Genomic DNA, 18327 nt, shown 5'->3' on the forward strand with positions numbered 1-18327 from the left:
TGTATGGCTGTTTCCATTTTATAAAAATCTCTGATGAAAAGGGTATTAAAAAGTCATCCACTGTTAATAAACTAATATTAAAAATAGAAGCTCCAATTACAAAATCCTGGGTGGAGACTTCTGACCTTGCTGGAGTAGGGTACAACTCACTCCTTCACAAAAGATTCTCTTTTTTTTTTCCATTTCAGGAAACTTCTAATTGCTAGATGTCTTCCATATACTGAGTTAACTTCAGTTCCTCCATAATTTCTATTCATTAATATGGAGCTTCACAGACTACACCAATTGTCTCAGTAAAGGTAGATATGCAGATATTCAAAATGCTTCCGAATTCTTTGTGCAACATTTTCTCTTCCCAAGAGGAATTTGTCCACTTATTTTCACTATTTCTCCAGTAATATAATTTTGAAATCTTAAATAGCTATCATTTCTTTGGGTATGTTTAGTTTGAAAATGTCCATCCTAAAATGGAGTATGTAGGGTGAGAAGCAATATCCCATACAGTATTTGCTTCTCAAACAAAACAAAACAATTAAATCATCACTATTCATTTCCTAGACAAGAATACCAATATAATCTGAAAAGTTATTACATGCTGATTACTGGGCAGAAACTTAGCTGGAACTCCTGAGCATTTTCCCGCTAAACTGTTTGTGAAAAGGAGTTTTGAATCTCTGCATACCTGAATTGATTACTATTTTATTTTTTGTTGGTTTTATCATTCAGACTTGTCAAGATATTTTTGTATTGCTACTCTGCCTGATAATTAGCTTCATCTCCACTCTTTCTTATATCTACTACTTAATTTATTTTACTTGATTTAGTTGAAGTTCTATCCCCTTCCTAAGTGTGCCTCTAGCTTTATAAAAAAAATTCTATTTTTCTTTTGCTTAAACTAGCTCTAGAGAGTACCTTGAGAAGTAGAATTAATAGCATGAACTTCTATTTATATTTAGAAATAATATAAGGCTGATGTGCAAATTCAGAGGTTTTTTTAAGTGGGTATCTATTTACTAATCAGAAATATATGACTGCCATGATAAAATCAGTTCTAGTTTTTCCCAAGTATGAAACTTAAATATATATATATATATGTGTGTGTGTGTGTGTGTGTGTGTGTGTGTGTGTTTTGACTTTGTAATATCATACATATATTTTGACTCTGTAATCTCATTTCTTGGACTCCATCTTGCAAAAATAAAAAATGCATGCTTTCTAGAGCTTTTATATAATGGAGTTGCATATTTTGTGGAGTTTAGGTTGGTGAAAAGCATTTCTGAAAATCCTTTAAATGTTAGAATCACTCTCAGCACAGAGACATGCTTATGTTATTGCTAGTTTCAAGAAAACTGAGGTTTTTCATAGTATTCTCTAGTAGCATTCTTACTACTAGGGGTGTGAATCAGTCCCAACTGGCAAGGCCTACAGTATGTAAATAATAAATCTATTCCTCTTGCTCTCTCTTTTGTCATATAATAATAAAGCATCAAGTATTCATAGCAAAGGAGTATTATGTAACTTTTTAAAAGAGTGAAGTAGATCTACACACACATACACAATCAGCTACCTTTTAGTTACAGGTAAGAGTACCCGGTGAAGAAAGATGAGAAAGTAAGTATTAACATACACCCCTTCAACCAAAGCAGCATTTGAATCTTTATAATGGCAATATGTTAATCTTTAAAATACTAGCTATAAATTTGGGAATCTAGGATATTAATGATGCCTTGTCTCTCATGATTTTCCAAACATTTATGCAAATATTTGGTTGTATAAGAACAGTTACATTTAACTCACCAAACATTTTACATTTGGTCTGAAAGATTTCAGTATAGGTGAATCTCATTTAATCATTTTGAGAAACACTCTGTCTAGTCGGGAATACAGAAAGGTATGGAATTCATTCTTCCTTAAGACCTATAGTAAACTATAAACAAGAGTTATCATTAACCTAGGCCTTGAAGAATCTGAGAAGATCAGTGGAGCAAATTAAGACATTTTAGGCAGCAGGGACAGCATATGCGATAAAGAAGCATATGTGAGCATGACCAATTCAGCAAGGTGCAGCTTGGCCAAGGCGTGACAACATGGTATGGTGAGAGATGGCATCGGAGTGGCAAGCTGGTGCTAAAATGGGGAAAGCCCAAACAGAGCATACGCGGGAGTGTAGCCTGTAGAAACTACAGGAACTGGAGAGACACGGGAGGTTTTTTAGGTAAAAGAGGGGTATAACCATGGATGTGCTTTCTTTGCAAGTTCATTTCAGAGGTGCTGTGGAGGACTGATCTCTGTAAAGCAGGCTGGGGCCAGGTAAATTGGGCAGAAGACTTGAAATAACAAGTGCATGGGCTCTCCAGACGCAGCAAATCTAGAGAGGAGCAGGCAGATTCATGAGATCGGTCAGAGTCCAAGCACAAGTTATCTCAGTTCTTGGGGGTGTAATCAATCCGAGCCTGGTAATGTGAACTCATTTAAGTAGCTAAGTGCTCTATTACTATCTCCTTACTTATCTCAGGATTCAATTCCTTTGTTTGTCCTACCCGTTCGAGTTTGAAGATCATTTTTTTCCGGATTGAGAAAACAGAAGCAAAATAGGAGTTTAGTCCTTTCAATGTCATCTGCTAATATTACACCATCTGGACCAGGAAGCAGGCCTATCCCTTGCTCAGTATTTCTTAGAAATTATATTTAAATTGTCTTTAGTGCTTTCCAAAAGGCTCAGCTCACCCTGTGGTTCAGTCTTCTCGATTCTATTTCTGTAGGTTCCTTCCTTCCACCCTTTCAGTTTGCCCTTGGTGGTCTCTCTCCTCCTGGCTTCCAGATTCCTCAAGATTTATAAAGAGAAATATCTGTTCATGGTCTGTGGTAAATTTCTTAGGCTTTCATAGTAGAAGAACATTAAATATATAATCCTCCATTTGTTGTTAAAGAACATGATAGAGGGGCAGTGTTAATAACAATACACATATAACAATATTTTCTACATTCAAGTTTTTATTATCATTTCAATTTAGAAAGTCCCTCATTTATATAGCTCATCCTGTATTTTTATATCCCCTTTCTTTTTATTTGCTTTGCTTCAGTTTGCTATGCTTTATGACTCTCACCTCTTCAAGGAATTTTTCCCTATCAATTTCTATTTGATTGATCCATCTTCTTCTGCATATTACAATCTCCTTTTTGGCTTTTTGTGGTTTCCCAGGTTACATATCTTAAACACACTAATGCTAATATTCCTGGTATCCCCAGGCCATGAATATAGTACTCACCACGTATTTCATTGTTCAATGGCCTTTTAGAAATCTTTATTTATTTATTTCAGAGCTCTTCAAACCTGTTTTGCCTCATTTCCTCTGGATAACATAAATTCTATAGCTATTAAAGTGTTTGTTGCTACTCATAATTATGCTATAGACGGGAAGGCATTCTGGTTTAGTGGAAATAATCACTGAGAAGGGGTAAAAGATATGGAGTTTTTCACTTTGCAGCTGTATAACTTCCTTGTTTAAATTGTAGTTTTCTAAGTCTCTGTTTCCTTTTCATAAATAAAATAGGAATGGTGGTATTTTCTATAGTAAACTCAAAGTTATGAGTATTAAATGAAGTGGCACACATAAGACATTTAATATTATACAAATATTAATTACTGCTTTCAAAATTAAGCTCAAACAGAATTTTGTTTGTTGTTTATGTATATGATTCACTGCATGAAACATAAATTAATGAAAGAGAATTATTCATGCACTTTTTTCTACCTCTTGCTATGAAAACTAAGTTTGCCACCCTTTTCTGATTTCTTTCCTTTGAGATATATTATTTTGGCGTCACAAAAACAGTTTAGTTTAGCTTTTAATTTTTTTTGTTTGTTTGCCTACTGATGGGAAAGAATATTTAGCTCATGGAGTGAACAGTAATAGCATTATATTTTCACAGAGAAATATCATCTTATTGGAAAGTAACACAAATAGAACTATTTTGAAGTGTTTCTTTGTGAAAGTAGAGATATTAAAAATATTGTTTTCAAAGGCTACAGATGTGATTATTCTTCACACAAAGTATATATTCATAATGATGATACTAGCAATTATTCACAATTTAAATAACTAGAAATATAGATTTTAAAATGCTCATATAGAGCATTAATGATTCCTAAATCTATCCACTTTAACATTCATCAGACTGACATTACCTTCACTAGAATTAAATAAATGGTTCATATATGGAATCTATTTGGGGCTTAAGGATTTCAAATAAAATGATAGGAACTCCTTGAACAAATAATTTGCACCTTTTAGATCAAACTTCACAGAGACCTGATGTAAGGTTAGTCGAGATGACCATGCATGTCCTGAGGTTAATCACGTTCAGGACTGCAGATTTGAGCTGGGGTGGTAAGTAGGGAAGGGCATGGACTCAGACCTGTGCATGTTCTTTTTGTGTGGACTGAGCATATGTTTCTCCAATTATTCCGTGCAAATCACTTTGTATTTTAAGTGAAAATAAGTTCAAAGCTGCTAATGACCCTACTAGAAAAGAAATAGCAAAGTTCTTCTACTGAATGAAGGAAAGACTGGCAAAATGAAATACGTTAACTTATTAAGTAGAAAGTCAGCTTCTTTGATGATCTGGATGGTATGGATATGTGTGAATGTGAAATGTCTCATGTCTCAATGCACCAGAAACTATCGTCATTGGGCCTAAGGGGGACAAATTAAAAAAACAGTGAGAATCAACATTCTCATTTAGAATTTGCCAGTTGTACACTTTAATGTAAAGCTGACAGTTTTGAGGCAGATGCCTATCGTATTTTCCCTCCTTCAATTTAACCAACACTGGGCATTGATGTAAACCAAATTTAATTCACAACTCAGCCCAATGTCTTCATTCTCTTCTCTTTCCTTCATTCCTAATGTTCTCCCTTTTACCTAAAAAAAATGATATTGACAAGATAGACACCCACATTGAGCCCTCACTCTCATAACCACAATGGGCGAAGCTCTAAACAGATATTCCACTTTTCTAATTCCAAAGTATTCTTGACTGATTTTGGTTGTGAAATAGAATGTATACCGATATACTATAAGAAGGCAAAGTTAACATTACATCATATTATCTTTTGGATTTTCTTGATTTTTAAAATGGTCAGCAATTCAGCTGTAACATTAATAGTTATTCCATATTTCAATGGGACTCTGTGTCTGTAATTGATTGACAAGATCAATAATTTTAAGATCAAACACTAACAGCAGTTCGTTTTTTTTCCTTTAATAAGAGCCTCTTTGTTTCATATGTATGCCTACAGCTAGATCCTGTTTTCTTGTCCGTAGACAGAGATTCCTGCTGTGCACTGTTGAGAAAATGAGAAGACAAAATGGAGAATCAATTTAAGAAAGAAAAGCTTTCGTTTACAAAGCTTTATAATAGATCAATGGAATCTAGCTAGTTAAGATATCTTTAGTAGCTGAAAGAAGATTATATAATTACTGTAAATGCTTTCAATTCTTTACCTTATTTTGAATTCCAGTATTTGGAGAAAATCTTCATAAGTGTGCAAAAATTTTTCTTTTAAGATATTTGAGTGATTATTTCCTTTATTAAACTATATATAACTAACTTTGTAAAGCAATAATTCAAAGATGATCCAATTCCAAAAACATCCCACACATTTATTTGGAATTCATCCACTTAGAATTATCTTCTTTATCCAAGAATTGAAAAAAAGTCAGTGCAGTTTCAAGGTGGATGTAATGGTTTCATTTCATTGCTTAGTACTTAAGGGAATTACTTATTTTACAGTTATTCTTTTATCACTTGTTTGTTTAAACAGGTTTCATAAGCACCGGGTATGTAAGACTGACATAAAGCAGGATAATTTGTTTATTTGATTGATCCATAGATCCGATGCTTTTTTAATTAGGTTTCACTAAATTTGCATACCAGAAGTAATTAGTTGTTTAAAATTCCTAATAGCTTTCAGTGAAATATTGTTTGAACTATTTTCACATACTTTTGTTTATTAAAAAAATAAACAAACATTAACAAACATCCTGCTAACTGGCTCTTGTTCATAAGAAGAAAATATCCCAGCAATGTTGCTTAAATATTAAATGTAGAAGTAAATAATTTAGAAACTAATTTAAAGCCTGCAGCTAGTTTCCAAAATAAATGATATGATTTATGCCATTCAACTTTGACCTAACTATACTGTGGGCTGAGATCCTTACTTTGTAAATTGGACTGTTTTTACTACACCAACATCATTTTAGATTAAATCATAGCTCTTACATATAGAGACTTTAGTGATCCTGGAGCATGGCTATTCAGAACTCTAGTAGTAACCATGCACTTTAAAACATCATGATCGCTAAACCCAATGACACTTAAAATCAAATATTCTGAATACATTCAGGTATGCATTAGTTCTAAATTGAATTACATGACATATATACATTTTCACACAGTAGTTCATTATTAAAATGCAGTTTCTGGACTTAGGAAAGTATAGAATGCATATAAACACTCACCATACATACAGTCACCTAAAAAAGGAAACTATTGTTACCATGTACCAATATAGACTATTGTAATTAGTGATATTTGTGTGTGTTAATTTTTTTACCCTATTTATTTTCTCTTGAAGACACTATTAGTTTTTCCAAATAAAAGCAGTGTTGTCCAGTGGATTGTGATTGTCAATAAGGCAGAATTTAACAAATGTAGCTATCAAATGAAATTTCTTTTACCATCATGTTCCCATCAAAAAGAGTCTCAAGAATAGTCAGGTGTTCTTTGATGTCTACAACAAGATATTTATTGAAGAGCTCACTTAGCAAAGGTTATTGAGTTCTCATAGTGCAATGCTCAGAATTCACTGGTTAGAATTTCTAGGGACAGATCTAAAGATAAGATTGTTGATACGGAGAGAAGTTAAAAATTGTGTTAGAAAGTTTTACACCCTCTTTTCATGGATGAAGAATATAACTTGCCAGGATCACACAGTTAGCTAATGGAGGTAGCAGATATTCTAAATTTTGTTTTCTTTTTCAATATACCATATCATCTCAACCAGTGCCTCAGCCCTGATGACCCTTTTCTTGGTAAAGCCCACAGGGTGCCTGGAATGGTGCAAAATCCAGCATCAGGAGAAAGCAAATCTAACACCTCTTGGTGTGAGGTTAGAAAGATGATCCAAAGTCAGAGGAAACTCAAATCAGTTTTCATTTGAGAACCCCAAGTCCAAGACTAGTGATCAGACAACCAAGAATTATTGGACTCAGAAAGGAGGATATTTGAAGTACTAGATGAGCATCAGTTAAATTGCTAATACTGGTTAGGACTTTTGTATTTTTGCATTTGGAAAAATTCACAGGGCCTGCAAAAGAGAGAAGATAATCATACAGAAGGTTTGATGAAATAACATGGAAAATATAGTCTGAAGATGGAAGGTTTTAAATTGTGAAACAGTGCCTGCCTTCCAGGAGCAAGGAAAGTGAAAGGAAGTTGTAACGTTATAAGGCTAATCAGTAAGAAATGGGCTGAGTAACACTGAGGAAGCATCATTCCCTATGTAGAAGTATTGAATTATTTGAAGGGTGTATGTGGTTACTCTTAAGCTATTTTTAAGCACCATTATTATTATAGTTGGAATGAAACAAAACAGCCTCCACTTAACTCCCAGGTTTAGGAGAATAATTATGACTTCACTACACTGGCTTCTTCCAGATAGTTCCTTCAGGAGATTTGACTATGGAGGAATGAATGAAACCTATTATTATATGAAGCTAACTTTATAAATTGTGGTCATGGGAGAAAGAACTAGAATGCTTTTGGAATCCCCTGAAATCCAGGAGAATGAATAATATCAGCAGCCTGACAACAGGGACAAAGCAAGAATGAAGAGGATACAGACAAGCAAGAGGATCAGTCAAGGTGATGTGGCTGTGATCTGCCTAGACAAGGAATGAAAGAATATAGGTATTGTTTAATCATCACTTCTTGGGTGTGGGATTCAACAGATTTCAGTAGTAGATACATCCTTATACTCTTATTGTACAAGTTTGGTCCTGGGAAAGATTTACTGCAAACACAGTTGATGGAAGCATTGTTTTCAGGGTCAAATGGAGTCTAGTTTTCAAATTAATCTGACTTTTTTTCTATTAGGACTGGTATATAGTTTATGATTCCATTAACTGGACACAAAAGGAAGGTGTGGTTTTGAAAGTCCCTGAGGGTAATGGCTTTCTTACCTCATGTGCATGAGGATGTGGGGGGGTGTACATGGGAAACAAAGAAGAGTCTACATGGCAATCTTCCATCACTCCATTCTAAGCATATCTGGCGAGTACTTGGAAAAGCGTCATGGAACTGTTAATAAAGAAAACTCATTTTAGTCAAATCAGTGTTTAACTTGAGCAGTATTATTTTTATCTGTATTTGGTTTTGTTCAGCATTTTTTCTGTGTTATAGAAAAAGAATTTTGTACAACACTTAAATTATACAGCATGCAGTGAGTCCAGTTTGCGCGTTCTGAAGATACGTAGTTTGTGGTTAGATTTACATTTAAATTCTTCATCTTCCATTTAAGCATTGTGTAGTATTGGGTAAGTTGCTCAACCTGAAACCTGCTTTTTTAACTTTCAATGCATAATAAAATCTAATGCCATGTCATACAACATTTGTAGACATTACTGTATTTCATAGAACCTAAGAATAACACTTACCGCATTTTTTTTTCCATGCAAGAGATTTTATTATCTGAAAGGGAAAGTGGCTGCCCCAGAGAGAGAGAGAGAGAGATAGAGAGAAAGAGAGAGAGAGAGAGAGAGAGAGAGAGAGGGAGCAGCGAGGCAGAGAGACAGAGAGGGCAGAGAGGGCAGAGAACAGCGAGACAGAGAGAGCAGAGAGAGCAGCCCACTTTCCATATTTTTATAACTCGAAAATTAAAACTTATCTTTCAGTGCATAGTGTCTTAAAATCCCTGTGAATATTAACTGAAGTACATCTCTTTAAAGGTAGAATTGTTTTTGCAAATCACTTGAGGATATTATGTACCAATGGCCACTCTAAAACTGTTCGGGTATACTGGCAGTCGACTCTGCCAACATGTGCAAGTACCATCATGCCTTTTTTGTATAAGTGTATTTTTTTTTCTATTTCTTACCTAATTCCATGTATCAGATGTGCTTCAAGAAATTTTTTTTTTAATTATCTCTTTCTGGTTGACAGCATTGTTTACTATTTCCTTATGATTTACCATGCGTAGTTTACCATTTCTTTGATGTCCAGATTAATGATTTCTCATTAGATCACTGATCTTGGATAGTATTTTAAAAAATCACATTGCTTTCCTTCAATTATATATACACATACACACACACACAAATACACACACACATATTATATATATACAATTTATGTATTTACAATTGTATATATATATAAAAAGCTTACATATACATATGCCATTTCTTTCAATGATGTGTATTATATATATTTCAATATTATGTATTATAAAATACATATAATATAAAATAATGTATATATTATAAAACTATTTCCTTATATATGATAAGTAATATATATTTATTATATATTTTTTCTTTTTTTATATATTAATATATAGTATAAATTATAATTAATTATAATTAGATTAGAACCCTTCCCTTTCATTTATTCAGAAAATATTTACTAACCACCTAGTACTTTATAAGTTTTACCTTGGACACCATTCTTGGTTCTTATATAATTACTTACAATATACTCAGGGAGATATTGTGGTAAGAGTGGAAAGAAGTACTGAAAAAGGAGTTGGGAATTCTCAATTTTCATATCAGTTCTCTTGCTAACTTGTTGGTAACCATGTCACTTCATCCATGTGTATTTTCTTCTCCTTGTATCTAAAACAAGGGAGTTGGACTTGCTATCACTGAGTTTCCTTGAAATCACTAAACTCAATTTATTTCTCTCAAGATATCTCAATATGCGTGTGTGTGTGTATATATATATATATATATATGTGTGTGTATATATATATATCTCAATCTGTGTTTGTGTGTATATATGTGTATATATAATATATGTTATATATATATAGATAGATAGATAGATAGATATACTGATATCTGTAGATATTTTAATAAATACTTATACACCCACACAGTATTATGAAATAATGTGTGTGTATGTGTGTGTGTAGGGAAAGAGGAGACAGAATCTTATTGAAGATAGTGAACATTGGAAATGAAATTAACATTTTTAAAAAATGGAATCTTCACAAAATTATAACTGTGCAAATAATCAAATAATTAACATTATAAGTTTGTGGTATATATACATTTGTCACATTTTGTTCATCTGGAATTATTAAACTTTAAAATTGCCCTAAGATCTTAGGACACCTAGTATGTGTTTGTGTGTGTGAAGTATTTTGCCATGATAGAAAACCAAGAAAATCAGATGGACAGCAGATAGATTTTAAGGTACCACCATGATTTCTGCCTCCTGATATTCATATTCTTTTATAATCCCCTCCCCATGAGTGAGTGTGAAAACTATGACTTGCTTCTAACTTAATAGAATATGGAAAAGTTGATGGGACAGTACTTATCTGATTGTATTGTATTATGAAATATTCCACCTTGATACTGGAACCTCTCTTTTTCCATCACTAGCTGTGGGGAAGTGAGGTATCACAAGTTCTGTAACTGCAAGAATATGAATTCTGTCAACAATTTGAGTGAACTTGGAAACAGATCCTTCTCTAATCCAGTCTCCAGATGACAGTATACCTTTGGCCAAAGCCTTGAATGTAGCCTTACAGAGGACCTAACTAAACTGTGCCCAATATCCCACAAAAATTATGAGTTAAATGTGTATTGCTTTAACCCTCTTATTTTGTTATAATTTATCATACAAAGATAGAAATCTAATACAATGTGCACACAATATGGACACTTTTAAAACAAAGGATAAAAGATCTGGGACAGGGTCAGAGGTTAGAATGAAGGCTGAAGTCTATGGGCAAAGTTAAGTATTTAGGATGGAGGTCAGAATTCTCAACAGGCTAAGATATCTGCAGTTAGTCTCAAAGATAAGAGAATGAAATTGTGGCCTAAAAAAAAAAACTAAAGACTCTAAATATTGCAAGGGGTTAAAGTATATATAATTTAGAAGTCCAGGTGATGTTTCGTCTAAATTGTTCACGACTCTTAACAGAATAAGGGGAGATTAGAAACGTAAAGGCTGGCTTGTTAAGAATTCAGAAGCTAATGCAAAGGATAGACTTTGAGCTATTCTTTTTAGGCAGTGAGGAGGCATCAAAGAACATGCAGGGAGTGAAACAACCAGATCATAGTTTTAGAAAGGGTGCAGGTGGCTAGTGGAGCATGAATTGTGGGTAGCGGGTTGTGGAATGCAGAGATGGGAGATGACTGGTCACAAAATGCCAACCTCATGAACTTCTTGGACTAAGAATTTTTTACATCTTGAAACAATTCATGTCCATCTATGCCTTTATTCACACCATTCCCTCCATTTCAAGGCCCCTTTCTTCTATTAACTTTTCAACTCAATGTAAATAACTATTCCCTTAATTATTTTCTCATATAACTTCACATACAAAATAGGGGAATTTTCTGCTCTTTCATCTCTCTTCCCAATCAGAGGGCCATAGAAACCTGAATTTCGCTTCTCAAAAAGACATTACATAGATGTTTTTAAGTGTAGAGTCAGTAATACAATTCACAATTTGTTTAGCACTACTTGAAGAGGATTAATACATGTTAAAACTGGTTTGTTACAGTATCTTACAAGAAAAAATAGTGTAATTTTGGAGCCTAAATATTTTAATTGCACTGTGCCACACAAACTACTACAAAAACCACTGCAGCAAAAAAAAAAATTAAAAATAAAAAACATTGCAGCATGGTTAGTAGACTTTTTCCTATTCATTGAAATTTGATAATTTTTAATTTCACATGAAATTTATTTGAATTAATGTATTAAAACTTACTAACACATAAACAGCCACTTCATCTTGACTTCAGAATTATCACAACATTTTGCAGGTCTGTAATTCCTTTTTTTCTTACCCACATTTAAAACTTTTGTGGTATTTATGTCATTTAAAATGCTTTATTCTGCATTAAAACATTTGAGGATTTGTTGATTCAGACAGAAATGGATTTGGGCCGAAATAGGTCAACATCATTGTTGCTATAATATACAATACCAAATAGCCTAGCAAAGATAATAATGCTTTCCATTAACGTGGTGGTTTGAAGTTTTCAAAACACTATACCATCTTATACTTTATGGTACAAAAAAGCAACCATTACTTTTACCTATTTTTAAAATATTTTAATTTATCTTATATTTTAGAAATATAAACTAACCCTACTGATTTGTTTCACATCACAGAAGTAGTAAATGATGATTTTAGAACTAGAGTTTAACTCATTTTGAGTCCTAGATCTTTCCCATTCCAGCAGGCTATCTCCTATAACAAGACACACTTTATATCTCATTTTGAAGATAAAAATAATGGAAATCCCCAACTAGACCCATCTTCCAAGACAAGTACTTTAAGAGAACAACTTGGCAACATTGTTTTTTTTAATTGGAACATTTCAGAAATGTTATTTAGGCTCTGAGGTCAACCAACAAATGAGAATTTACTGAATTTAAATTATCTTCTATGGTAGTACAGTCAGTGCAGACAGTAATCTAGTAATTGTTCAGTGATATTGTACATTACATTGGCTTTTATAAGATGGAAATTAAGATAAATAACCATTTTGTTTCTGTCAAAATATCGTATTCTATGATGTGAGAAAAGCATAGAATATGTCCCTCATGTAACCCAACACTTAAACCTTGTTAACCATTTCACCAGAGCACAGAACAGATGGGATATGAGAGGAACGTTAGGAATGTTCTGGTCTCTGCTGCAGGTTGACAATGTCAACCTAATCATGACAGAATAAAAAATGCTTGTTCTACAAGGTATAGTAAGAATCATAGCCTTCATCATTCTAATGTGCCACACTTACATATTAAAGTATAACATTGACTATTACAAATTTACATTCTTTCTGTAGGAAATATTAGCACTAAATATGGTAAAGGGCAGTAGTAACCACCGATTTTGTCATGCTCACTAATATGTATGTCCCATTACAATGTACCTATGGGACCTCTCCCAATAAGATGTAGAGTCTCCACTTATCCACCTCTTGGTTCTGAGCTTGGCCAATTTGCTTGCTTTGATCAATGGGACAGTATCAAACTCATGAAGAAGCTTGAAGAAGGCTTGTGCATTAGAGTTCAAGAACTTTTACTACTGGGAACCTTTGCATCACATTGTGAACAAGCCCAAGCTAGCATCCTGGAGAGTGAGAGACCAGAGGAAGAGAGGCATCAGCCACCCGGTCATCCAAACTGTCCCAGACAGCCTAGTCATTCTGTATGTAGACATGTAAATAAGTCAATTCTAAAGTATTTAACTCAACCAACTATGAGAGCAATGAGGAATGGCAAATGTTTGCTACTTTAAGCCACTGTTTTGGAGTGGATTGCAAAGTAGGATAAGTTTATCAATCCACCAATCTACTTGTGAAATTTGCCACCAATCTTGTTTCAAATCAAAATGAAAGTCTGGGATTTTAAAAATTTGAGATTTTCATGCATTACTGATACATGTTGTTGTTATAACTCACAGTTATTCCATTCACTCAAGTTCAAATTTTCAATCTAAGACAGGTAGACAAAAAGTTAGATGATAGGCCAGTAAGTACAGAAAATAAAGAAGGGTAATTAGGAGGAAGGATAGACAGATTGTAGATATAGAGATAGAGGATACCTAGAACACTACTTGGTGACACATATTAGGGGTTTATAAATGTAAATATTGTTATCTAATTAGATGCCAGTTAAAAAAATAATCATTTTTGCTAGTCTCTTTTCCTTCATTCACACTGCTTCTTTACACTATTCTTCATGTCTCAATGCCTCTTGCTTTGAATATTTCTCTAATATTATTTTCTTTTTCTTTTTTTTTTCAGGCTTTCTTCAAATGCAATATTTATACAATAATTCCCTTACTGAAATATATCCACAGGTTTTCCCTTCCCTAGCAAAATAAAATCTCAACGTATGTTTTTGATCTTTCCTTTGCAATCTGATACCCAACCAAATTTTCTGGTTTTATTATTCTTCACACCATTATTTATGCTTTGAGCTCTAGCCCAGTTGCATTACTTTCTGTACCTGTATATAATACATGCATCCTGTATCATGCTCACGCCATAATTCTGCATGAAAGATCCCTCTCATGTTCAAATCTTTCCCTATTGTTCCAGGTTTGATGTATTACTTTGCATATGCTTTTATAGGCAATCACACTCCCAGAATATCTAGGCTTTCTTAAAGAAACATAACATTATATTTGAACAGTTTTTGCATAAATATAATTAAATAAACACAAAAAAGCTTTGTCTTATCGTTAATTCATTAGTATATTCATGTATTAAAATCTGTACTAAATTTTATGCTTGCTCCAGCTATTATTTGAATATTTATATTTCTCTATATCTACCTCATGTCCCATGTCACTTAGAACAGTGCCTGGGATATAGTTTGATATATCTTTAAAGTGTTTTTTAAATAAATATTGTGAAAGAAATATGTCAAGACAGAAGTATTAAAATAGTTGCTAGGTAATTCATTAATGGCCATGCAAATAACCCAATACCCATTTAATTAAAAGAAAAAGATTCTAACCAACCTCCTATGACAACAAATCCCCCTTCAGCATTCCTCATGTGCTCAGTCAGGACAAACCAGACTAATCTATGTTGAAACAGCTCCATAAACTCAGTGTCATAATGTATAAAATTAATTTCTTTTTTATAGAAAAATAAATCCTCTGTATGTTGTTGGATGACTTTCCATAGCAGGTGTCATTTGTGCCATGACTTAGTATTTCAGGCTGCTTCTTTTCTCATCTCCAAAGAGAAGAAAAGAATGGGAAAAAAAATCCAGGGGTTTTTCATGATCTTACTCACAATTATTCATTATTCACTAATTAGTGGCCAGAAGTAGGCAAGTAATGCCACCTGACAATTGAAAGGTTAGAGTACAGTCTTCCATGTTTTCAGGAAGGCAAGAGAACTAGGTATTCTTAAGCAACACCTCATTAAAATACAACATCATCCACCAAGTTAGACAAATTAAGACATTTGATATTTTCATCTGCTTTACCACCCGCCATCCATCAAACTATCATTTAGTATTTTTAATATTTTTAACTTATAAATATATCTCAGGTATCTTTATTTCCCTTCATCTCCACTAATATTAATCAGGTAGAAGATAAAATACATTTTAAAATGGGCTAGTGAAATGAGTTCACAACTGATTATTCCAGTTACTATCGATGCATATCCAAACACTCCAAAATGTAATGCCATAAAACAACAATTTTGTGACTTTGGGATGTTTACAAAATGTATGGGTCAGAAATCCAGGTAGGGACACAATGGAAATTGCTTTTCTCTGCTCAAAGATGCTGGAGCTATGGGTGGGAAGACTTAAATCATGGTGAAGAGGTGATTCAAGGTACTGGGAATAACTTGTGTGACTGGGGTTAAAACTAGAACTGGATGGTTCTTGTTCAAAATTGATTTCTTCATTCATCTGAGGTGGGATAACTTGAAACCAGGGCTCAGCTGGGATCGCTGACCAGAACAACTCTGAGTGATGGCTTGGGTTCTGAGAGGAAGCTTTTGGAGAGCAAACATTTTAAGAGAACAAGGAAGCTCCACGACTTGTTTAGACCTCACCATGGCATCATGCAGTGATGGTGATGACTCCTGCCTTCTACCTACTGAAAGTGAATCCCTCAGGCCAGCCAAAGTCAGGGAAGGGAGAGCAATTAGACTCTCCCACTTGATTAAGGAGTGATAAGCTCATATTAAAGAGGAAATGAGAGGAGAGAGAGATCACTGAGTCCATTTTCATCTAATCTCCACTCAAGTACCACTGCCTCCAGGAGGCCACATTATTAATCTCTTTAACTCATAACAATATGTGAAACTGTCTTGCACTTCTCAGAATTCCCATTTTAATTTACTTGTCATTAATTCCTCTGTATCTATCTTCTCCAATAAATGTAAAGCCCACAGATGTAAATACCATGGGAAGTGAGTATTCCAACACACCCCAACCCCAGATACCTGTGCTGGATTATATTCTATCAATTTGGCTGTGGCTAAGAACCACAAAGACACCCACGTGAATGCAATAGGTTCCAAAAAACAGTCCCTGTGGGCTTTCTGTAAGTTGTCTCTTATGGTCACTTCAGCTGCTCAGCTTCTTGGATTTACTTGCAAACTCTTAACTTGTCCCCCTTCTCTGAATCTATAGGCAAAGTGATTGGTGGGTTTTTCTCTGATTCTCCTGCTATCTTTTTCTGGACCTTTACTTCTGCAGGACATTTCTTAAGAACATCTAAGGCCTATTTGCTATAATAAATCTCACATTCCCATAATAAATCCTGCATTTCCATACTTAACAGTGGCTGTTTTCTTAACTGGTAGAACATCCTTAGAACTTTCCCCAGTGGCTCACACTTAAAAGTTCTTGGTATATATCTTTGAATGAACAGATAAATATGTTAAGGAATTTATTTTGAAATGCCAAAAAAACTCAGGGTAATAGTTTCAGACAAGAATTATCAATGGATGATAAAACTAGAGAGTGAAATGTGAGAAGTAATAGAGTATTTATCTACATAATTTCAACGTTTTCCACATGGAATACTTACTCAGTACAAGGTGGGAAAGGTAGTTTTATGATTAATAAGTCTGGCAGACTCCATCCTAACCGCTGGACCAAAGTTGCCATCATAGTAACAGGACAAAGAGGCAACATATGCCCTGATATGATCAACAAGAACACAGCATCGCTTTCAGGGCTATTTCTGCCACAAGGGCATTTCTAAATCTAATCCTGAGAAAACAAAACATGAGCAAAATTCAAACTGAGGCATGTTCTTCACAACTGTGAAGGTCCAGAAAGTCAAGCAAAGGCTGAGGAATGCTTCCATATAGAAAGATGACAAACAGACTTTGACTATACAGTCAACTAAATGAAATTTGATTGTGAACTTTTGGTTGTGAAGAACATAAACAGGACAAGTAGGGAACTCTAAATAGAGTATGAACATTCAATAGACTACTCTCAAAACCTAAAAAATTGACACTGATATATCATTACCACTAAATATTCACAATTGGTGAATTCTAAAGAGTGAATATTTAATGGTATTGATATATCAGTGTTAATTTTTAAAGTTTTGATAGTATAATTGTTATATAGCAGAGTGTTCTTGGTTTTCTTGGACAAATACTAATATATTTTGGTGAGATAGGATATCAGTTTGTCAAATGACTCAGAAATAGTTCTAAAAGAAATAAACAGGAGAGGCAATATAGAGCAATAGTAAAATCTTAACATTTGAGGAATAATAATGTACAATAAAAAGACGTTGCTCATACAGTTATTGAAACCTTAACCATATTGTGAAATTTATTTAAAATGAAAAGTTAAAAATGAGACAGTCAGCAGTAACTACTGTCTTACACTTTACAGATAAAAAATAAAAGGATGTTACCCCTTTAAAGGAATAGCCTTTGTTTTTTTCTCCATAAATTTTACCAGTATAAATATGGGCTAGAATTCAAATACAGGATAAGATATAACTGTGATATCTGTACATCGAATAATAATCTCTGTACAGAATAATCTCCAAATGTCTACAGGAGTAACCCACCAGTGATTATCCCACTGGAAATAGAATGTATGAATGCACTATTTTGCTACTTTACACCATCCCACATTGCTCTGACATAACCTCCAACTTTTCATCTCCCAAGTCCATCATTCTCTGGTATGCTCAATCTGTTATGCTTATCCATGAGGTGATTTTTCTGACATGCCTAGTGTGATGAGTAAGATTGAATGTCTTTATCTCAGAATGAAACCTTTATCTCTTCCTACATTTAGCAATAAAAGATTACTTCATAGCCAAGTTGATTAGCTTTTCTACCCTCAGATAATTCAGACATTTATTCCACTGACCAAAGAACGTGAAAAAACAAAAATGTGGAATTAGAATAGAATTCATTATTTATTAACTGTCAAGTGTGCACTTAGTTACATATTTTGTCATGTATTTTTTGTTGTGATGGAGCAATCTTTTTTAACTGGCAGAATAGAACCAAACTGTACATAGGTTATAATTTTTAATTTTTTTGAAATTAAAAAAAA

This window comes from Manis pentadactyla, chromosome 4 (genome assembly GCF_030020395.1).
Source record: "Manis pentadactyla isolate mManPen7 chromosome 4, mManPen7.hap1, whole genome shotgun sequence".
NCBI lineage: Eukaryota > Metazoa > Chordata > Mammalia > Pholidota > Manidae > Manis > Manis pentadactyla.